The sequence below is a fragment of the Urocitellus parryii genome, chromosome 7 (genome assembly GCF_045843805.1).
Source record: "Urocitellus parryii isolate mUroPar1 chromosome 7, mUroPar1.hap1, whole genome shotgun sequence".
NCBI classification, from domain to species: Eukaryota; Metazoa; Chordata; class Mammalia; order Rodentia; family Sciuridae; genus Urocitellus; species Urocitellus parryii.
In genome coordinates this window covers 100438446-100463224 of record NC_135537.1, presented here as the reverse complement: position 1 = coordinate 100463224, position 24779 = coordinate 100438446, and the positions used below count along the sequence as shown (strand labels likewise).

Below are 24779 nucleotides of genomic sequence, written 5' to 3'. Positions count from 1 at the left end.
TCACAGGCAAAGGAAGGAGACAGGAAAATAAAAGGCCAGTTAAAAAGAATTGCAGAGATGGGGAGGGGCAGTGGGCATCAGCAGGGCAGGGACAGGAGCCAGTTAGACTGGGGGCGGGGGTGGCTGCTCCCGTGACTTGCCAAGCTGTCACTAGGCGGAGGAGGGGAGCAGGAGGGAGGGACTTGGTGAAGGGCAAAGGCAGAGCAAGACTTAAAAGGGGATTACCCTAGCTAGCTGATGCCACCAGTGACCTCCCACGCCCAGGGCCAGGGGACCCCTTGAGGGATACACGGGAGGAAAGGCCAGAGAGCTGAGACAAGTCTCCGACTCCTGAAAGAAACGCACTGACCTCAAAGGGGAGACCCCTCGAGGTGCCCAGCACTCCGCTGCCATGTGCGAGCAATACAGCAAGCAGGACACGCTGGCGCTGAGAGGGAAGTACATCGGGTAAGGGCTACCCAGCCCGAAGGAAAGGTGCATGGGGTGGGAAAGCGTGCAAAGAGCCGAAGCTGTACAGGAGAGTGAGAGAGAGACCTGCGCACCTAAGCTCGGCTGGGCTCAGGCCAGCGGGTGCGACGCCGCCCGCCTGCGGCGCCTGCGCACTCGCGCCCCCGCCTGCCTCTGCCCGCGCTGTGCTCCCCGGCGCAGCAGGCCAGCCCAGAAGCACCCGCATCTGGCTGCGCTGGCGGAGGCGATCGTGGGCAGGAGGCTGACGACAGGCGGCTGGAGGAGTTGGCGACCAGAGTTTACCGCCACTCGATGCATGGGCGCCGCCACGCCCACCCAGCCAGAGAGCTTGAAATGTGTGAACCCAGAAGTAGTTTTGGCAAGGAAAACGAACTAATATTGACATTTTTGTTTGAAACCAAAGGAGTGTGTGTGTGACTTGCATGCTCAGTTAAGCAGTAAAGGGTTATCTAGCCAGTGGAAAAACTTGAAAAAACTTGAAAGCGGGCAGTTCAGTTACCAGATGCCCATACTCAGCACCACCTAGGTCTCCTAAGCTGTGCCCTCACTTCGAATATCAAATGCTGTGTTCTCCCCAATCTTCTTTGTTTTGCCCACATTATAAACGACTAGTAATATAATGGTGAGTCTACAAGATTGACCTGAACTCTGGTCCCACTTGGGTGTCACGTTACCTCTGTGAGCTCTGTCAAATTCATTTCCTGTTTTATGAAAGTAGGTATAACATTCTGCTTTCGAGGAGCGAGCAAATGAAAATCAGGGTTAGCATTTGTGTATTTTAAAAAAATACATGTAAATATGAATGATTGATTAGTGGTATTAGCACTAACCTAGTAAGACCAGTTGTCAGCAGTATTGCAGTTGACTGCTGCAGCCGACTGGTGGGCATGAGAGGAGGAAAAAAGAACAGAAGGACACAAAAAAGAACAGAAGTAGTGTCCTCTTTGGGGGAAAACTGTGCATTTTCTCATACTGAAGCTTCTAACCTCAAGCAGGGAAATTTCTAGATGGTTTAGGAGACTAGTTAGAGTTCAACCCCAAAATGGGATAAAAATGGCCAAATCCCCCCCATAGCTGATCACCACCCACTTTTTCTAATCACCCATTCTGTTAGTTTTCAATCCAATGTAATTAGATTCCACTGGAAATCTAATAGTTTCTGACATGATGAGCAGAACAAGTTCTAGGGTGGGAGGAATGTAGCTATGAACTGACTGAAAAATTTTTACCTGAAGTCTGATGGACAAGGTGGGAAACTATGTTTAAAAGGCAAGGTGAAGTCTGCAGCTTTCTGTTCACATTCATTGAAAAAGGTTTTCTGTAGATCTTAACTAGTAGGTATAAACTAATAGTTGAGCTTGAATCAACAAGAAATTTCTCCTTAAATATTATTTTCATTTTAGATTGTTTTAAAACTATCCTAGCTACTTTGGAGGCTGAGGCAGAAAGATTGCAAGTTGAAGGCCAGTCCTGGGAATTTAACAAGACCCTGCCTCAAAGTAAAAAAGAAAAAGGGCTAGAAAGGTAGCTTAGTGAGTGAATGCCCCTGGGTTCAATCCTCAGTACTGCAAAACAAACAACTACCTCAATGAGAGACTGAGGATGTAGGAATTCAGTGATAAAGTGCTCTCCTTGTAACTGTTAGGCCCTGGCTTTAACTTCCAGCACTACAAAAATTAAAAATAAAAGCAAACTCTCTAGTAACAAATATACCAACCTGAAGCAATTTTAAAATCTGAAGTTTCTATACACAATAATCAATATACTCTCTTATTTAAGAATAGAAAATCCATTTGATATAGGACAAATTCCCTCAAAATATGTGGAAATAGAAGTTATCTACAAAATCTCCTTTATAATACTAAACTCTGTTTTTTTTTTAGTTTTTTTTATTTCCCATATTGGTACATTGTAATTATACATAATAGGAAGATTTTTGTTACATATTCATACATGCATATAACAATGTAATTTGGTCAATACCACCCCTCAGTAAGTTATTTTTAGTTAGCTTTTAGTGCTGTTTACCTCTTTTTGGGGAGTGTCGGGGGTTACTAGGGATTGAATCCAGGGCACTTAATTACTGAGCCACGTCCCCAGCCCTTGTTTTTTTTTTTTTTTTTTAATTTCTTACTGAATTGATAAGGCCCCACTAAATTGCTGAGGCTGGCTTTGAACTCAGAATCCTCTTGCCTCAACCTCCCAAGATGCTGGGATTACAGATGGGCACCATCGTGTCCTGTCTGTTTATGTCTTTATAGAGTAGATTGGAAGGAAAAAAAGAAGAGGCAAAGTCTACTTTCAATTTTTTTTTCATTCACTAACTAGCTAATAAATCTTGATCAAGTTTCTTAATTTTTATGTGCCTCAGTCTTCTCACTAATCAAAATGAAGACAACAATCCCTATTATATAGTGTTGTTGGATTAAATGAGATAATATTTGTGAAATATGTAATAGTTTCTGCCATACAGGAAGCATCAAAGAAAAAAATTACTTTTTTTGTTTTAAAACAAAATTTTCCAAAGGAAAATTAGTTATTGATTTGTGTGATTAGAGCTATCTGCAAGTTAATGATTCTTGTGCCTCTAAACTGAATTGTCAAATCATGGCAAATTTAATATAACTACCATAAGAAATATGAGCAGTGGCATGAATGGGGGATTATGATAAAACATTTGCAGGCTGATAAGAAATGGAAAAGAAAAATTGCACATCATCCAGGTTGTGTTTTCCCTTTCTTTTATGTAATGGTAATTTTCCATTTAGAAGGACAAATACTGAGTTGTTCTGCCAGACCAAAGTATTTCCTTTGATTATTTCTAGGTCCTCTTTCGAAGTTTTCTTTGCTGCAGATCCCATAAAAATAGTGCGAGCCCAGAGGCTGTACATGTTGGATGAGAAAGGAGTACAGTACTTGGACTGCATCAACAATGTTGCCCATGGTAAATGTCCTGTCTTTGTAGTTCTTTGGAATAAGTGTTTATGAAGCAGTTATTTATCTCAGGAATTGCATAGCTGCAGCCTCTTTGCTGAATGGGCGAATAAAGGGAAAAGTTACAGTTAAGTGTGGAAGAGAGAAGAGCTCAACTTTTTGTCTTGCTTGCTTTAGAATTCCCCTCAAGTCCTGAACACTTACAATTGTCACTTATTTCTTGGGCTTTGTCTAAATTTTAGTGGGAAATTGTCACCCAGAAGTGTTCACAGCTTCCCTGAAACAGATGGAACTGCTAAATACAAACTCCTGATTCCTCCACGACAACATTGTTGAGTATGCCAAACGCCTCTCGGCCACCCTGCCCAAGAAGCTCTCTGTTTTCTATTTTACAAATTCAGGGAAAGTTTCTGGTTTCCTCTGCATCCTCATTTCAGTTAAATTCTACCTTCTCTCAAGTACACCTTTCCTTTTGATTCATGGTGGAGCGTGGATGTCTGAAAAATTTGGGTGAGATTCTCACCAGTCACCAAGTGACCTCACATTAGGAACTGGACTTTCTGTTTCTTTTGTCTCTTGACTCTGAATCTTACTGGTCAAATGATGCTCCCCTCTTCAGGCAGTAGAGTAAGTCGTTAAAGAAGCAATAGGCCAGGATCGTTCTTTCAAAACAATAATGAGTTTTAGCAAAGAAATAAATCTACTAAACAAGTTTTAACTTTTATATGCTTTTTGATTCATTCATTTTCTTACAGAAGTTGGGTGTATTTCCTCAACATAAATGGAAGGAAGGAAGGAAAAAGAAGGAGGGGAAAAAAAAAACAGAAAAAAGGAATGGGGTGGGGAAGGAGGAAAGGGAAAGTTCAAGTGAATAGGTACATTCCAACTTTTAAATTCTGTGAATTAGAATTATCATGTATCTATTTGCAAACTTGGAAAAGCTGTATATGCAGCAGAAATCCCATTTTTTAAAGTTATCTATCTATCTAACTATCTATATGTATGTATTAAAATTAACTATTGTAAATACTATAAATGTTTGCTTATATGATTTTGTATGATTCACTTTTCCATAAGCTATTTTAAAACCAAACTTATAATCAGAATATTCTTTTTTTCTTTGTAAAGAATTAAGAAGATAGTTTAGGATCTATTGTTATAAAGCAATCTTGCCTCTAATAAATGTGATATTTTTACTTTCATTTACAAAGCATTCCATGTTATTAAGTGACCTTAGTCATAAAGAACACTGTCCCCAAAGACTGGATGCAGATCTAGGACAAAGAATAATGGCCTTGGGGTTATACAGGCTTTAATCTGAATCCTGATTCTACCTCTTATTAGTTGTAAAACCTTTTTCTGGTTGCTTAACCTCTTTGAGGCTCTTTCCTCATCTATATAAAGAAGACAAAGAAACTCCTGTGGAGTTGTTCTGAGAATAAATACTGGTAAGTATTCAGCATAATAAAGCAAACAATAAAGATTCCCCAAATGATTTTTTTCTTCCTCCCTGTATGGGTACTATATTTAGACTCTCTGAACCAGTTAGGGGGGAAATGACTTCCATGCCATAGACATTGAGCCAATACAAATTTGGTAGCCAGGCATGCACCCTTGGCCTCCTATTCCTCCTCCTGTGATCAGCTTAGTTCAGGCTTCCTAAGAAGTCCTCAAAGATGGTCACCTAGGATAATGAGTTCCATCTCATTCCACCATCTTTCCTCCTCTCATAACCCCTTCCCACATGTATGATTGCTGAACACCATGTATAACCATAGAATTGAAATGTTGTGTTCCATTTGTGTATGATGAATTGAAATGCATTCTTCTGACATGTATAACTAAGTAAAACAAATAAAAAATAAATAAATATTTTTAAAAGATAGTCACCTAATGATGGGGCTGGGCTAGACTTGACATGGGCAGCAGGTCTGTGATTTTTACTGGGCAGCTTCTGTATGTCTCATTCTCTATTGGAAACCTCTGGGAGACTTGGATTAGAGAGTGAAATGAGCTCAGGGTGGGTAAGATTGAAGAGGAAGAAAAGGACTTCTTACTACTTAATAAATTTCTGAAAAAAATATAACCTTACAAACTTTCGTAATTAACATTTTAAAATATTTTATAAAGAGATCATCACATTGCCCCCTCTCTATACTCTGTTATCTTACTAGATCTGAAGCCAATGACTTAGCTTTATGCCTGGCTCGGCAGTTCCGAGACCACCAAGACGTGATCACTCTGGACCAGTAAGTCTCAGACAGATTTCTAATCAAGAATCCCCCCAGACATAAAACTGTTCTGATCATATCTATACTAATATCATAAGCACATGTGGAAGAGGGCAGACACATGGGACAATGTTTTTTAAATTCTGTATGAAGGTGTCAAGGCCAGCTTAAATCCAGAGGATAATTCTTTTCATACTGGCACATGGGGAGGGCTGCACTTGGTGCTGGGGAGGCTGTAGCCTCATGGGCTTTGCATGAATCAGGCTGAATTTTCGCACAGTATTTATTCTGCCACTACTACATCTAACTTAGTCTTCTTTAAAAGAAAAATGGTATTTGTTTTGTTTTCATGATTATCCATTGTAATTGACTTTAAAGGTAACAATTTAGAACAAATTTTTAAAGGAACCCAACAGCCAAGTAAGTTTGTGACAATTAAGTCACATTTAATCTTACCTCTCAAACTTGATTTATTACATTTTAAACAAGAAATTTGACAAGTTCTATATTTACTAGGGAGGTTTTTATTTTATTTTATTTTTTAACTTCCAACCCACAATCTTCAATTGCAGACGGGGGAACTAATGATGTCCTTTATTTTGTGCCCATACTCCCATACCTATAGACAACTAATAATGTGTATCTTTCATTTTATTTCATATAAAATGTGTATCTCTTTTAATTTTATAAAAATCAATTTGGATCTCTTTTTCTGTTTCCACCTTTTATCCCTTGTCATTGTGTTTCAAGAACTCTATGTTGCTAGGTGGACATCTGTTCTATTCTTCTGAGTGCTGTCCAATAGAAATACAATGTGAGCCATATAAGCACTTTAAAATGTTCTAGCAGCCATTATAAAAGGTATAATCCTTTCAATGTTCAATCAATATAAAAGATACTAAAACATCTTACATTCTTTTTTGTACTAAATATTGGAAGTCCAGTGTTGGTTTTGCACCCATAGGACATCAGAAATCAGACTAGCTACATTTCAAGCACCCAACAGCTACATGTGGGGAATGACTGTCACAGGAAATCTCAGTGCAATTCTAACTATCTGACAGCAGTCCCCAAATACAGATACTGTAACTGCCACCTACCTCCAGCCACCTCAAGCAACAGTGCTGCAACAAACTTCCTCATACCTGTGCCCTTAGGACACCCAGAAACAGGACTGCTGAGCCATAGGGTACCTAGAAATACTGTTAATTTGACTAAATACTGTCACAGTTGTCTGAAAAGTGGTAGCAGCATCCTACACAGAAGAGTTCCTATTTTCCACTAAAATTTATCACTAAAAATTTTCACTAATGTTTATCCAGCTAACTTTTTAAAATAATTTTTACCAGTCTAATAGGTATAACATATTTCTCAGTGTCATCTTACTCTACATTTTTCTAATTATTAATCTGAGACTCTCTTCACATGCATCTTGTGGTTTGGGTTTTTTACATATTTTTAAAAAATGTTTCTCCCCTTCTTCCCAATCCCCATCTCACCCCCCCCCCAGATTAGAAAGATGTTCTTCTATTTATCAACTATTTCTCATATTGAGTCAACCTGGCCCCCACTTCCTTATCGTTTATGTATGGATGTACCTCTGAGCTCTTTTTCTGTTCCAGTGGTCTATACATCCTTTTTCTGATACCATACTAATTTTATTATGAAGATATTATAGCCTGTCTGATCTATGTTGGGGCAAGTTTTTTGCTTTATCTGTTCAAGCCTTTTGTAATTTCCTTTCCAGATCTCTCCATTATATTTCTGCAAAAAAAAAAAGCAAAAAATATCATAGCCACTTGTGTTTTAAATGAATTTCGTGACCATTTGGTCACCATAATCTAGGTTTCTCTTGAACACACCTCCTGTTCCTTCCTAATTACTGTTTGCCTAATATTTGCAACTGGACATCCTTCAGAAGTCATCCCAAACAGAAACACATGCCCATTCTTTGATATAAAGCAGTTTGTCATTCACTCCCCAGTACTCCAAAGAAATAAAAACAAAAAAAAATAAAAATAAAGTTGTTCTCAAAATTTACCAGTATACAACTATCACATATATTTGAAAAAATACATATGTATAGAATTCTGCATGAAGATATAGAAAATAATTCTTTAGACAATCTAATTTAGCACTAGCAAAAAAATAATGTGATTTTCGCTACTGAAAAGAAATTACCTGAGGCCGTCCATGTATGAACAAATTAAATGGCCAGAGTCACCATGAAAACTTAGAGTTAAACCTGGCATCAATGTGGATGTATGCATAGGGTTAATAAGCAACACTATTTTTTTATACATTAGAAAAGCATCCTTTCAGAGAAATATTGGTTACTATTCTTTTTCTTTTCAGTGCTTACCATGGTCACCTATCATCTTTAATTGAGATCAGTCCATATAAATTTCAGAAGGGCAAAGATGTCAAGAAAGAGTTTGTTCATGTGGTAAGTATCTGACAATCCTAGAATCAGAACACTAGTACTAGAAAAATGCCTAGTGATAATCTAGCTCATCATCATCAAAATGAAACCAAGGCCAGGCAGTGTGGTACATGCCTGTAATCTCAGCTATTCAGGAGGCTGAGGCAGGAGAATATCAAGTTCAAGTTCAGCCTTGGCAACTTAATAAGACCCCGTCTTAAAATGAACATTTTAAAGGACTGGGGATACAGCTCAGTGGTAAAGCCCTCCTGGGCTCAATCATCAATACTGCAATGAAAGAAGGAAAGAAGGAAGGAAGGAAGGAAGGAAGGAAGGAAGGAAGGAAGGAAGGAAGGAAGGAAGGAAGAAAGGAAGGAAGGAAGGAAGGAAGGCATAAAAAAGAAAACTAAGATCTAGAATAGTTACATGACTTGCTAAAGTCTAAGGACTAGAGACCAAATGTGGCTTTAGTTCACTGGTGAGTATCATCACAGGCAAGTTAGTGCAGTAGTAGAGTATGTTGTTCACAGCTGTCATTTCATTTTACTTTCTCCTTGATCAATTCTTTTTTATACCACTCATGCCAATTTAAAATTCAGAGTTAAATTGAGTTTGCATGACTTATAAAATTTATTCTATTGCTACATTATTATACAGATTAATTTAAAAGTCAAATAAAGAAACCAAGTTGAGAAACAGTGAAATCCATTTGGTGTGTTTGTTAACCGAGGATCCGTAGGCTTTCTTAAGACTATTATTCACATTTGAAGACAGTGCTGAAGCACTCTTTATATTTCTGAATGATTCATATGAATAATATAGTTGATAAGTGTTGATTCATTTTAAATATAGAATGTTTAATATGGTTTCCATTCATTGACATTTTTGTGTGATATAATTACACTTGTTGATTTGAATTTACTACTTATGTGAATAGAAACAAAGTTTCATTTATAAAGTTCTGAAAGCAAATCCAAGCTCCTGTCCATAATTCATGAGGTCATTTCTTCACAGAATTCAGAAATGCTAAGGAAAAGAATAGAAAAACCTAGAGTCACTTAACTCGACATGATCAACTTACTCCCATGCCCTTGTGGGGAAATGCTTTTTCAAAAAAGTTTATTCAAGAGGTAAATGATGAGAAGCTGAATCATGTGATGTTTTCAGGCACCAACTCCAGATATTTACAGAGGAAAATATAGAGAAGACCACTCAGACCCAGCCAGTGCTTATGCAGATGAAGTGAAGAAGATTATTGAAGAAGCTCATAACAATGGAAGGAAGGTTGGCTTTTTCAAAACACATTAACACTTTTTATAAAATGGATTGAAACTGTAATTCACAGTAGAGAAGAGAAAGGATTAGATCTGAATTCCCTTTCTGTGCTTCTCTGGCTACATTTCCACTTGGTTCATGTTGAGGGGGAAAAAAAAAAGCATGATTACAGTCACACTCTTACTGTCTACTAATATTTATTCTGGAAATGCAAACACCATCCTCATTGAAGAACTAGTAGCTACTTCTGACCTCTTCATGGTATGCAGGGTGTGGTCCAGAGGAATTGGGGATGAGAGAATTAAGAAAGGTGATAAACCAGAGAAGACTCTTCTGAGATGAACATAGGGGTTAACATAGGGTGAAGGGGCAGAGTGGCCCTGGAGTCTCAGGATCAATGTAGACTTCCCACAGAGCTCTTCCATGGACATAGTTCAAGCTTCCTTAAATTACACTGCCTGGGCTTGGTCTGCACCTGGGTAAGCCAAGGCAGAAAAATGTCCTTCCAATATGGGCCTGAAATTCAGAAACAGAGTCCTCAAAGGCTTTTCTTTCTTTCTTTTTTTTTTTTAGTCTTTATCCTACAAATTCAGCTTCATCTTCAATTCTCATCCAATTTGAGGGTTACTTATGTGGGTATTTGATGCAACTTGATAATACTTTGCCTTAAACTGGCTTATGGCATAGATGTAGCAATTCAAAAAGAAAACCCCTTAATTTTAAAAAAAAATAAAAATGGTTTACTTTTTCCAATTAACTTAAATATTTTCATTATGACTAGAGATCTATTCACATTTCTTCACTATTTCTTCTTATCCATCCATTTTCCATATCCTCTTTTGAGATATATCTATGCAGATATACCTAAAACTCTAGCTATGCTGGGGAGCTTTATATTTTCTCTTCAAATAAAGCCTATATGTAATGGTAGTCAATGCTTTCAGGGAAAAAATTACATTATAACTATAGGCCTTTTGTCAGTAAAAGAGAATCTGGATAAGTTTTTGAGAATATTAGCATTTGGTAGTTTGGGGGTTAATGCTGTTGTGTTAACAATGCTAAAGACAATGAGAAAATACAAGACTGGTGCTTCTGAATGATGTGCTTGCAGACCCATGGAATTTTAGGTTAGAAATCTCTGGAGTCCAACAGGCTTATTCTATAGCTAATACCTGACAGTGCTAACAAGTGAAGACTTAACCCAAGAAGATACAGTTGTAAAGGAGTAGTCTGAACTAGACCCTTGGGTCTCTTGATTTATCTGATGTTCTTCTTGCATATTCTCTTCTTACTTGAGCAGTTTCTATTTCCTACTTTTTCCTTAGTCTCTAAAATACTTCATATATAGTTCCTATTGTGAGTTGCCTAACTGTGAGGGAAATGTGGCTCAGGGCAAGACCTAGAAAATATAGTAAAGTAACAATCACATATGGCCACAAGCCACCTTTAGGCCAATTCTAGCTTCAAGAAGTCCTATTTCACCAAGCTGGCTAAAAAGTGCCATGGTGATGCCTTGGAAACCTTGGTAAAATGTTAGAGGGTCTTCTCAAAGCATCAGTCTTTTTCAGATCATCCTAATAATGAAACCACTGCACTTAATTAATGATGCAGAAATGGGAGTTCCCTCTCATCTTCTCCATTTCTCTTGGTAGCTTGATGGGTACCCTAGAATTTCAACAATTAATAAGATCATTTGCTTTTCTAGCATAGACACCTTTTGTTTTTAATCAAAAGGCTGACCTGCCACTTAACAACAGTTCTATTCCTGGCCACTTTTTAAATAACCAGCTCTATAAGCAATCCTCTTTCTTAGGGGGTTAGAGGGGGACCTAATGGACTGTGACTTCATCTTCTCTTGTATAGATTGCTGCCTTTATTGCTGAATCCATGCAGAATTGTGGCGGACAAATAATCCCTCCAGCAGGCTACTTCCAGAAAGTGGCAGAGTATGTACTTGACGTGGGCACCATTGGTCAGACTGAGGGCACTGTGACAATTCTCTAGGGCCATATTGGTTGCCAATACACTAAAGTACTCCCAGGTTAGCTGATAAATAGCCACTCCTGAGTGCCTGCCATCCCAGGACTCTCGGATGCCCCCCTTTTCCTTCCCCAAGATCCAGAAAATAAAGGGTTTGCATATGGCCCAGCAGAGCTGTCTCCAGAATTCTGTGCAAGTCCCTCATCTGGCATCCTGTCTGATCGGCTGGCACCTAAGCCTTACCAATTAGTAAAAATGTGAAGATTAACCCTGCTAAAAACTACTCATTCAATTCTTTCTCTTTCCACTTAAAACACTGCAATATAGCTTACTTTAAGCAGCACACGTGCATTAACAGTGTGGAATATATCCAATCTAGAAATTGTATTATTATATTGTAACATATGTGTGGGATTCTGAATAATTTAATACAAATCAAGGCTTCAGGTTAACAATGCTTTTTTGTCTTAAATAATCTACATTTTTTCCCCACTATTTTAAAAATTATTTTTTATGTTTATTTTTTGTAATAATCTATATATTTATGTGTAGGTCTGGGGACACTTGGTAATCTGAAGGCATTAAAGTACACCTTTGCTTTTCAGATATGGACACAGAGCAGGGGGAGTGTTCATAACTGACGAAGTTCAGGTAGGCTTTGGCCGAAAACATTTCTATAGCTTCCAAATGCATGGTGAGGACTTTGTTCCAGATATTGTCACAATGGGAAAACCCATGGGCAATGGCCACCCAATGGCATGCATAGTGACAACCAAAGAAATTGCAGAAGCCTTCAACAACGCTGGGGTGGAGTATTTCAATAAGGTAAATTTTGCTCTACCAGTTTAACTTTTTTTTTTCATTTAAAATTTGTTTTATTAAACCTACAAAAATTTCAACTTTGTAATTAATCAAAGGACACAACTTAAAACAGCAACTAGATACCATTTGTTCTAATCCATTCATTACAATATAAGAGATTATTATAATACTTAATGCTGAGCAGAGTGGGATAAGACAACTGCTTAACACACTATGGATGAGAGGATAAATAGTAGATAGATGATTCTACAATTGGATTTCCCAGGAAGAAACAAATGTTCAACAAATGTTACAAATGTTCAAACCATACTGACTCCTGATCTTAAGTCTAGAAATTTGTACTAAAAATGCTCCTTATATGGCTATTGACTAAAATGTAAAAATGTGAGAAAACTTAAGTATTTAACAATAAGGACATGACTAAAAATTCTACAACTTTAATTCTAAGAGGGAAAAATAATGCATGTTCCTACACTTTTTGCCAGTGTAGTAAAGACTAAGACTGTTTCACCAGTAACCACGTGAGGACCCTCGCCAAACAAAATTTTATTGTATATAGCACAGCATTCCTATATTTTTCTGATGTGTCTTTTTCTTCCTAAAACAGCCTTATTAATTTTTCTAGTAATAGCTGGCTATCCTGTTAAACTTTGTCAGTTAAAATATATTCACAAACAATATAATCTTTTTGTATCATGATTAAAATTCCCAAGAGACTTTTAAAGTATTTAGATGATTCAGTATTATAAATGTTATACAACTATCATAAGAGATAGTAAATTTTTATCTTTGGGAAATTTTATTTTCATGGCTTTACTCCCAAAAGTTTTTAAGCTTTAGCCTTGGAAAAATTATTGTGGATTGTACAATATGTATACAAAATTTGTGAAAAGCTAAAAGTAAAAATCAAAGGACATAGATTATCCAGAGAAAATAACATTACTTAGCTATTTTCACTCAGCTCTTCACGGGTAGAAAGCTCAAATTCCTTCAATGAATCATACTCTGAAATCCTTCATTTATAATATGATGTCTTTTTGTTTTTGTTTGGATGAAACAATACATTCCTTGATAATCCTTCATACCAGTTATGCAGCATGCAAATAAATTCTGGAATGGATTTCCACTCAATCCTAAATAAATAGAATCATACTGTATTCTAAATCTGAGAAATTAATATTGTAGGAGAAAATGTTATTAAAATCATATTTTCACTTATGAATGTGGAAGCTAAATTTCTCATAGATGAAGCAATATCACTAATTCAATGGTTCTGTCTTTCTTCTGAAGTATGGAGGAAATCCAGTGTCTTGTGCTGTTGGTTTGGCTGTCCTGGATATCATTGAAAAGGAAGACCTCCAGGGCAATGCTATGAAAGTAGGAAATTATATTATTGAGTTACTGAATAAGCTGAAGGCTAAGCACACTTTGATAGGCAATATTAGGTATGTTTATTATGAAGTTGTCTTCTAGTTATTTGTTTTTCCAAAATAGAAGCTTATATTTTACATTATAAATTTAAAATAAAGTATATAAAACTAAATCTAGAAAACACTGAGAAACAGAATGCAAAAATCATTCTTCTTTCAGAATACAGATATCATCACTGTTAACATTTGTGTGTATATCTTTCCTTTCATCCTGTTTCTTTTTTATAAATCTAGCATAATTTCAGCTCCCCCCAAAATGAAATGAAGACATTTAAGGTAATTCTAAACAATCTATGCAAAATTATTAAAAATATCCTCCTAGAAATTTGGATATTTTTCAGATACATATGGATATCTACCATCATAAATATCCCAAGAAACTAAATGGCATGAAAAGGTTGTTTTAGGTCCTTTCCTTTTATAATTGAGAAAAAATTCATGGAAAAACTGTTTCAAAAACTAGAATTAACCATGAACACTGGGTTGATTAAAAATCAATAACAATTCCACTTCAAGGGTATCACATTCAGCTTTAAAGTAAACTGAATTTGGGGGCAGTGTTAACTTTTTGTGACAGTGCAGTGTTCTCTAGAATGTGTGTGTCAAGTTTTTCTTCCCCACCTGCCCGGGGCATCGGCCTTTTTATCGGGATTGACTTAGTGAAGAACTATGAGGAAAGAACCCCGGCCACAGCAGAAGCCCAGCATGTCATCTACAAGTAAATTCACCTCCACATCTTTTGGTACCTTGGCCCACTTGAAAGCTTGTTTCACTTACTCTTACCTCTCCAAAAAAGGAAAATTTAAGACACATGCAGTTTATAAATGCGGGCTTCTTGAATTCGGAGTATATGTCTGCACTGTGTTCCTTAAGCAATCTTTAGCTGTCATTCATATACACTCACACATATTTTCTACACTAATTAGGATGAAAGAAAAATTAGCACTGCTCAATGTCGATGGACCTCATAGAAATGTGCTTAAAATAAAACCACCAATGTGCTTCACTGAAGAAAATGCAAAGTTTATGGTGGACCAACTCGATGGGACTTTAACAGGTGGGTACACAGATATTTAAGATGTCTCCTGGCCTCCTCCTCAAAACTCACTGCCTCCCCACAGCCTCAGCCTCAGCCATCCATGACTGTGAGCATCTTGTGTCCATGATGGAAGTGAGGGAGGACAAATGTATAAGTTTCCATTTAGAACTAGAAACAGCTGAAAAATAACAACTACATAGGCTCTTAGTTAAATCAAAATTTTCAGATTATACTCACACAACTTCAAATCTAAGTTTTGACTGAAATAGCACACTTCTATTTTTATTATTTATTTTTACTTTAAATAACTAGGATATTAGCCAGGCACTGTGGCCTATGCCTATAATCTCAACTAATTGGGGAGGCTCAGACAGGAAAATTCTAAGTTCAAAACCAGCCTGGGTAACTTAGACCATATCTCAAAATTAAAAATACAAAAGGTTGGAGATGTAGCTCAGTGGTAGAATTCCCCTGGGTTCAATCTCCAGTCACATACACACAAAGGGGAAGGTGAAGGAGAAGGATTTTAAAACTGAATGTCTTCATTACATCATGTACTACAAATACCACAGCATATAGTTTTCAGCACAGTACCATTAAAACACCTAAAACATTTTAATAAAAATTATAGTCTACAGGTTAGCAGTTTTTATTACATGCCGAATTGTTTGACTTTGTGTGTTTAAGGTTTAATTTTTTCTTTTCATTGAAATAATATTTGAAATATTTGTTAAAATATCTTGGTTTATTCCAACTTAATTTTTTTACTTTGGTTTATCATTCAGAATTATAGCCTATCATGGGAATTTGTCTTTATTTACTCATATTATGCTATTAGGTAAATTTGTTTTTCTGTTATGAACATAAATTGGGTTAGAAAGTAAAAGCCCTGGGGCTGAGGTTGTGGCTCAGTGGTAGAGTGCTCAACCAGCATGCATAAGACCACATAACAATAAAATAAAGATATTGTGTCTACCTAAAACTAAAAAATAAATATTAAAAAAAGAAAGTAAATAAGCACTGTAAATCCATGTTGAATATCATAAAGCACTATTGAAAAGTTCATTCATTTCTGTTGTTGCTTTTAGTTATATTTTTAAGATTCAACTTCCTGCTTACTTCTCACCTTTCAGGGTTAGAATAAGGCTGAGAATCCAGGAATCAATATAGCATATGAAATCGATAATTAATGTTTGGAAACTTGAGAGTTAGCCTGTTCACAATAGGATAACTCTCTGGGCTCAGAAACTGTGCTCACACCCAAACATGGCAAGCATTCCTTAGGAGCCTGTGTGTCCTCAGTCCCCCTAGCACCCCTGGAAGAAAGGATATAGGTTGGGAAAGCAGAAGCCAACTCAGGGCTTGAGTATCATTTGCAGTGGGACAGAAAAACAATTGTTCTAATAAAAATTTTAAGCCAGAAGTTTTAATAATTATATATATATATATATATATATATATATATATATATATATATATATATATATTGATATCACAGATCAAACCTAAGGGTGCTTAACCACTGGGGAACATCCCCAGCCCTTTTAATTTTTTTTATTTTGAGACAGGATCTCACCAGGTTGCTTACAGCCTTGCTAAATTGCCGAGGCTGGCTTTGAACCTGCAATCTTCCTGCCTCAGACTCCTGAGCCATTTGGAATACAGGCATACATTACCATGCCTGGCAGTAGTGACACTTTTTAAAACACACTTGCCTCTGCATTCTTTAGAATAAAGATATTCTGATGGACACCAAAAGTTTTTTTTTTTTTTTTAAGGATTTTTCTGTTATCTGTCTTTTCCATGATATCTTCCTTAATTTAGCTATAGAAGAAGCCATGCAAGCCAAAACTCAAAGTGTGGTCTCTGAGAATACCCTGTGAAGAACAAAGGTAAGAGTTGGCTACTTTATCTGTAGGGGAAAATTGGAAAGCTTTGGGAATTTAAGAAAAAAATTGCAAAACTTAAAATGACTTGTATAGTGGCTATTAGAAGAAAACAAGCCCAGGCTAGGATTGGCTTGTTGTTGCAAATTTGAGTGCACAATTAAATTTCCAAAGTCTATATCACAGTATTTGAGAGAAATAAAGCAAAAGATCCATTCTTACAGGATCATTTCTATAACACACACACACACACAAAGAAATATCCTCTGCCTGCAAAGAGAGCTTTTTTTAAAATATATAGAGAGATGGTAATAAATGACCTAAGCTGCATAACTGCCTCTGGTTCCCACGCATTGCTCTTTACCATCAGCAGAGGCATTTGTAGTGTGGCTCCACAGTGCCAGAGCTTGGTTCTGAAATGAACTGAAGTGGAAGCTTCTAAACGCAGCCGGGGAATCATCTGGCACTAAGTGGCCTAGTTTCTGCATTTGATGTGTTTCTAGCACAGGGGCCTTTCCATTCTCTTCCCAAGCTGCCCAGGGTGTGAGAAAGAGCACCCTGGGTTAGGAAACAAAAAGTCAAAAACTCGAGAGGTTTTGTTGCATAACTTGTTATTTGTTTGTGGCTTAGATGCGTGAAGGAACACTCAGTGCCCAGAGGCCGCCACATCCAGTGCAGTCACCAGTCTTTTCCATGATGAAAAACACTGGGCTGTTTGAGTGAGAGCAAATGATTTGCTAATGGGAATGTTTCTGTCTCTTCACTCAACACAGGAATATAGGAATCCATTTTTATATAAAGTTCAAGAGCAGTTTTTCAAGTCTGGGATAGAATCATAGCTGCAAAAACACATTGACACAGCACTGAAAAGCATCCTGCAAAAATAAAAGTTCACCACAGGAAATCCCTTTCCAGAGTTAGCAAAATCAACACACATGTATGAAATTTTGACTTAGAGTCCCAGATCTTATGTTGCCATCACATTTCAAATGTCTACTGAAGATACTAATAAGGGAGTTAGAGAGGAACAATCAATATTGCTTTGTCTTGTTCTTTTTTCCCTGGGGTTTGTGTGTGTTGTCTGTGAACTAGGTCTTGCAAAGGTTGGGCTGGTGCAGCGGTGAGAGTTTTGTATGTCTGTCTTGCAGATGCACAAGGATGCACATGTGGAATTGCTCAGTGACAGCATCAATGACCCCAGAGAAAATCCCAGCAGAAAGAGAAATGGAATGTGCACAAATCAGCATTCACTGCTCAGTAAAAGGCTCAAGACATGAGAGATTAGCATTATGAAGTCATCATTTTCCAGAGTTGCAGAGAATGAATGGATACATCTCATCTCTTTGTAGTTCTACTGTACTATCTACAGGTAGAGTTTTCATTTAGTTTAGATTTGTAAGGAAAAAGGTAAATGAGTAATAAGAATAAACCAAGTGCAATTAAACTGAGCCAAGATTACTAATTCATTCTCTAGCCTATTAATTCCTTACTTGAGATTTCTGAAGTTACTTAACTTGTTCTTCTAAATTTAAGTTTGGAAATACAAAACTAAGATGGCAGTTTTACCTCTCAGGTTTCAATGTTTGAAATTAAAGAACTGAATATAATAGATTCTTAACTTTGGAGACTTGTACATTAAATATGAATTCTATAATGGTTTAACATAAAAATATATTTATGGACTGTAATAAATAAAAGATGATGTACATTTAAAAATTTACTAGGAAAGTGTTTACCCTTCTTTTGCAGAGAATGTTAAAGGTTGGGGTGCCAAAAAATCAAAGTCATGTAGAAAAAAATCATATGCTGCAAATATTAAAATATGAATGAATAATAACCTCTGGTGGGAGACTTAGTTAATCATCACCCTGTGGAGACAGGGAGGGGAACAAGAAGCATACACAAATGGTCATCTGAGTGTTTCTGGAACAGCAGCAGTAGCCAAAGCACAGCCTTTAGAGTCTGGAGACTTCAGCTCTGTCTACTAAAAAATTGTGTTACCTTGACCTTTTAACCCATCACCTTCCTCTATGACAAGTTTATCATCACATATACCCCCTTATCTATCCAAGTCGCAACATGTTATAGGCATACACACACATACCCTAGCTTGACCCGGATAAAATGAGGTGAGGAAACCCAGGACTTCAAGGGTTTCTTTGTTACATGATGGTCACAGGAGACATTCACTAATGTACTGAACTGGAAGAAATTTGAATTTTAGAGTGGACTTTTCACATTATATCCTTACTGCCTTCCTAATAGCTATTCAACTTTGTGCTTTGTTTTTTTATTTCATAAAAAAGAGACGCTAACTTTCCTATGACTCTTTCCTGATAACAGAGGGAGATTGAGAGGAAAATTAATTGCAAAAAAAGCTTTCTTTTTGAGTACATCATAAAAATGCTATAAAAATGTCTTTCTCATTATTACCTTTTGGCTTCTAAAAATATTATCTGTGACTGTGGATTCTGGCAGGATAACGCTGAGGTTGGCTCCCAGGAGCTGGTGAGGAGAAAGAATAGAGGTTTGCTTTGCTTCTGGAGGCAAGATCATTACAAGACAACCAGACCTTCCACAGCCCAGATCCACACTCCTGTGCATACATCTTGTTAGAAGACTCAAACAGCTCCCATCTCCTTCCAGCACTAGAGCTGCTATTTGTGCTCAAGAGCAGGGCAACAAGAAAGCACATAGTTGTGTTTTGAGTTTTCTGAGTGTAAAGCTAAGACCTTCCTCTGACAAACTCCTCTTCATTAGCTACAAATTCAGCTTAAATAGTAAGGAGAGAAGGTATGGAAATAAGTGACTCCCTCCTGAATGCGACAAACACTACCTGTGTGTGGGGTCTCAGGTAGCTGCCTCATTTCTGTGGTTTTAAAATACAGGTGGTGGGGCTGGGGTTGTGGCTTAGTGGTAGAGCCCTCACCTAGCACATGTGAGATGCTGGGTTCGATCCTCAGCACCATGTAAAATAAATAAAATAAAGGTATTGTGTCCAACTATAACTAAAAAAATATTTTAAAAAATACAGGTGGTAATAGTTTGGGTCCTCTGGGATCCAAGATAGAGCCTCAGAGATATATATTTAATCCCAAGATGGAGTTGGAAGTACAGCTTCCTCTCTGAGCTCATCAGAATGGGGAGCTGAGCCACGCCCCCCTGTGGCTGTGGCAGTATACCCCTGTACCCCTTGTGCTACACAGATCCACTTATGCAGATGTTTCAGGGAGCAGTTTTCCAAGGTTTCTGTAGGTGTCTCTTCCTAAGAGAAAATTTAAAAGAGCAAGATTAGCAAGGCAAACTACAACTCCTGCCATTGCAAATACTTTCTGAGCCATAGCTAGCCTATCGTCTCCCTCTCTACTATCAGAATTCTAGTCACCCTTTGTTAACTTCTGAACATCCTCTTTCCTAAGGAGTCTGAGCCCCTGGTGACCATGCTGTTCTTGGGCCAGGGCTGCTATACCTGTCTATACACAGTTACAGATAGACTAGGAGGACCCAGGAAAACCAGGGTGTATCCTCTGAGTCCCCCACACACCTTCCCTGCCCTACTGTGATCATCTTGCTGATTGAGGTCAGCTAACCCCGCCAATGTGGTGTCTCCTAATTGCTACTTCCAAGACACAAGAAACCCAAGGTGCCCAGGTGTCTACTGTAGTTTAATTGGACTCTTGCTTTGTCCCTTAGAAAAAGGGCACCTCTTTAGGGGACCAGGACTTCCAACCCTGCAAAGCACACTCTTGCAGGAATAGGAAGAAAAAAAATTCTCCAATGAGTCATTGAAGATGAAGGGGGCAACTAACGGCTTTCAGCTCTTGAATCCAGGATCCCATTTGGAACACAGTGCCATATGGAGATCTCTGATGCAACGTAGATACTGCATCCTGAAAGATGGCACCCCAGGCTTGCAGGGCATTACCTCTGAGATGGTGCCTCAGATCAGCATTACATTCCAAATCCATCAGGCTGGCTGCCTCTGAATGGTTTGAGTATGATATAACCAGTCAATCTCATGGTCATGAGCCTGCTCCTGTACATTTTCTCCTTGGTCCCTCCTTTGGATATGTTTTTGGAATCCCATGCCTGTCGATCAGGTCCTCTGTAAAACCCTGGATTGTGGTGTTTGCTGAAGATCTACAAATAGCAAACACAAAGGAAAACTCAAACCCCCAAAAGGTGTCTATTTGTAGGGGAGCAAACCACTGAACTTTCCAGGATGGAAGGGGATTAATGTAGTCAGCTGGCTGCTAAGTGGCTGATTGGCCTCCCCAAGAAATAGTGCCAGTATTGGTCTCAGTTGTAGGCAGTGGGTGGGGGCAATAGCAGAATCTGGCTTGACAAGTGGGAGCCCATGCCATTGGCCCACATACTGCCTTCATCTGTGCCACTGTGTGTACTCTGCTCATGAGCCCATTATGCTTGTTGTGTGGTGACTGAAGACAAGAGCCAGCAAACATCATCCAGCCAACTCATTTTGTGTACTTGATGGCTCAGTACTTTTCTGTGGTGGATGCTTTTTGGTGGAAATAAACATGTGATACAAAAATCTTAATATGTGGTATTTACTCCATAAAACTACTCATATGCCTGTGCCCTCCTCTGTCTTAACTATTCTTTGTCTCAGATTTTTAGTACTTTCAGGCTCCTGGTAACTAATCAGACCATTAACCACTGTCATCACACACACACACACACACACAAACTACTTCTCCTTCTACACAAGGTGGATGGCCAGGTATACCACTCAAAGCTCTGCCACCAGAAGAGTCTCCATTGCCATTCCTTCAAAGCCACCATTGAGTATGGCTGCAAAGCAACCATCATCCATTTTACTTTGACTCTTCATAGGGTTTATCTCCACCCCCTTGAGCACATGTCTTCTCAAGGCCTCCAGCATACTCCCTCCTCCTGCTTACATCTCCTGAGTCAGCACTGTGCCATCCACGCAGTGGATCACCGCCATGTTGTGTTCCATGGGAATACAGACTGCTTCTGCGGAGCCTAATAATAAGCATATTCTCCAGATTAATAGCCACATATCATGTACCTAAGACCTGACTAATCCTAGCCACAACATCATATCTGACACTACAGATACAATTGAGGTCCCTGCTTGGCTATGTTTGCAATAATATAGTATTCTGCAATTGTCATCTACTTTCTGTGCCATATTGGCACTTTAAAAAGTTAAAATAGGAAGTTTAGATTAGTATTCTTTAGATTCTTAACAGTGGTCCTAATCTCCACCATCAATCTAGAATGTGATATTGTCTTTATCATCTTGGTTGAGTGGGACACCATGTGCGTGAAGGGGAAATGTCAGCGGCTTCTACCTGGTCTTCGCTATGATGTCACTTTCTCCACAGGCCAAGAACTTCTTGGTCAGTGCAAAAATTTAGCATTATTTATTTCCTTCCCATTAGGCATAATGGAATTGTTACTGTGTAGTGATTTGTATTCCATATTTTCTTTATGGGAAGGTCTTGAATTACAAATTCAACTGTTTTCTCTCACTTGCTGCATTTTGGTCAGAGAACAGTCTCTCTCTGTTATCATTCTTTGAAGTTTGTTGAGATTTCCTTATGGCCCCACATATGGTCAAACATGTACTTGAAAGGATATGAATTCTACAATGTTCTATGTGTGTTATTTAGTCAAATTTTTGATCATGTTCAAATTTTCTATATCTTTATTAGAATGTTTGCTTGTTCTATCAGTTAAAGGGAGATGTGTATAAAAATATACATGTTTGTTTCTTTATAGTTTTTTGTTTCACTTTATATAATCTAGAGATATTACTTTATGCGTACAAACATATAATTGTTGAATATTCATTCTTAGGAAAGAGTTTTTCTTTCTACTCTTCTGACTTTCTACTCTTTCCAACTTTGCCAAATCCATAAGTTAGTATACAGAGTTGTAGTTTTTATTCCATCGGACAACCTTTGTCTTTTAATTCAAGTATTTCTACTTAATATAATTCTGACATATGAGGATTTTAAAATATTTTCTTAATGACCATTTGTTTTATTGATTTCTTTCCCCTTTCTCTTTCCTTTCTTGTTGTCTTTGGAATATGCTTGAGCATTTTTAATTATTCTATATGCTCTTCATCCCACCATGAACTTAGCAGACATGCAACATTCTTAGGAGTTATCCTAGAAATTATAGCATACGTCATTATCTCATAAAAATCCAATATTGACAGAGATTTTTTATCCTCTTCCTGGTCAATGCAAAAACTTTAAGAATATTTTTACTTCATTTATCACAACCCAACTGGAATGTTATTGTTGTGTATATCTACCTTAGTGTCATTTTATATAATCAGTGTTAGACTTGAATATATTATAATTGCTTTACATTTTCTTTACTTTTAATTGTTCTTCATTTCTTCCTTCTCTCTTAAAGAACATCCTTTCAGTATTCCCTCTGGTATGGGTCTGTGACTCAGCTTCTTGTTTGACAGATGGATAAACTGAAGGCTACAGATGTTAAGAGACAGAATAAGGTGCCCCACATCCTCAGTAGCAAAGCCAGGGCTGGCATCCAAAGACTGTAGCTTCTTGCCAGTGCTTTTTCCTCTACACCCTTTAAAAACATCAAAATCAGAAGCATTAAAAGTAATCAATTGGTATGGATGGTCAACTTTGCTAATGAAATGCTATAAACCCAGTTATTTTGATGAATTGGCTTTGAACTACTAGCAAGCATAAGGCAAAACACTGTTTATCAATCAGTGACAGACACAAAAATGTTAATTAAGAAAACTCACCCAAGTGATACAGTATCAAATACATAATAATTCTACTGGGTAATATTGATGTGAACATAATGAAACATTGGCCACCAACTGCCGACCTATACTTCCTTTATCAATAGCAATATCTTTTGTGAAGTGAAATAAATAGCTACCCCATTAGAAATCCAGAGCTCATTATCTGTCCCCTGAAGAGAAGAAAATAGCCATAACAGCACAGGATTTAGAGTGGAAATGGGACTGTGAGAGCAGAAAGTACAGATTTAGAAAACAGAGAGCTATGGTCCTCTAACAAGCCTTCTTCAGAACACCCTGAGGAGTCCTATGATATGACTCATAAAATACCTTATGTTTTTGGTGTGAAAAAAAAAAATTAAAAAGAATGAGGGATACTCATTTCTTTCAAATGCTTAATTATTTGCTTTTTTAGTATCTCGTAAATATTACCCTGTAGTATTCCAAAGATTCCTAAGATATCTTGGAATTTCCAGTTTTATTTTCCTTTCTGATTACTTTTCTAGAAACATCAAGGGGGAAATTGAAGGACTCAATAATGTGAACTTTCAGTTTGCAGAGTCAGTCTAGCTAGAGCCACTGCTGAATGCCCATTCGCTAATAGCAGAGACCAAAACAATGGCATCATCCCCAGGAGATCAGCCAGACCCCTGGTAGCAGGCTGATAAAGTTGTACTAGGTTTACTCATACAAGGCTAGTGCTATGTTTTTATTGGAGGAGACAGTTACTCTGACTATGAATTTTCCTTTCCTGCCTGTGACACTTCTACCAAAACTATCATTCATGGATCTATAGAATAACATACATAGTCCTGGTATCTCATTCTGCAGTATCTCTGATCAAGGATTTTCTTTCAAAGCAAATGAAGTATAGAAAAGGGCACATGTTCACAGAATTTCACCAGTCTTCCCATGTTCTCTTCATCATCCTGAAAAAAAAATAGCTTGCATGAATGATGCACTGACCTTTTGAAGACTCAGTTATGGTGTCAACTAGATTGAAACAGCTTTCAAGATTGGAGAAACTTCCCCCAGTATTCAGCATATGATCTAAACCAGTGGCCACATGGTGCTATTCTCGCATAGCCAGAATTCACAGGAGTGTTATCAAGGAGGTTGTGGGAGGGGAGGTGGAAATGAAGTGAATCCTCTATTAATCTCAGGAATCCATTAGGAAAACTTTTGCATCCTCTGTCTCTGCAACTTTGGCCTCTACTGATATAGAAGTCTTTGTTCCAAAGGAATAATTCTAGAGAGTGCAACAGCGATTCCACTGAACTAGAAATTGAGACTGTTAGCAGGAGTCTCTTGCCATTGAATCAATCAGCAAAGGAGGTGGTTACTTTAACTCATTGTGATGATTGATTTTGATCCTTAAGGGAAAATGGTGTTTCTAGTATACAATGGAGGTAAAGAAAAGTATAGCTGGAAAGCAAAAGAAAGATAACATTGACTAAAGAGGTTTTTCAAAGAGAGGGAAGGAAGGGGACACATTATCCTCCTCTGGAGAA

At 37.7% G+C, this 24779-nt stretch overlaps 1 pseudogene; it reads left to right on the top strand.

The window, feature by feature from the left end:
• The first annotated feature begins 391 nt into the window (after window positions 1-391).
• On the top strand, window positions 392-17764 carry LOC144255931 (ethanolamine-phosphate phospho-lyase-like; annotated as a pseudogene).
• Window positions 17765-24779: the final 7015 nt, after the last annotated feature.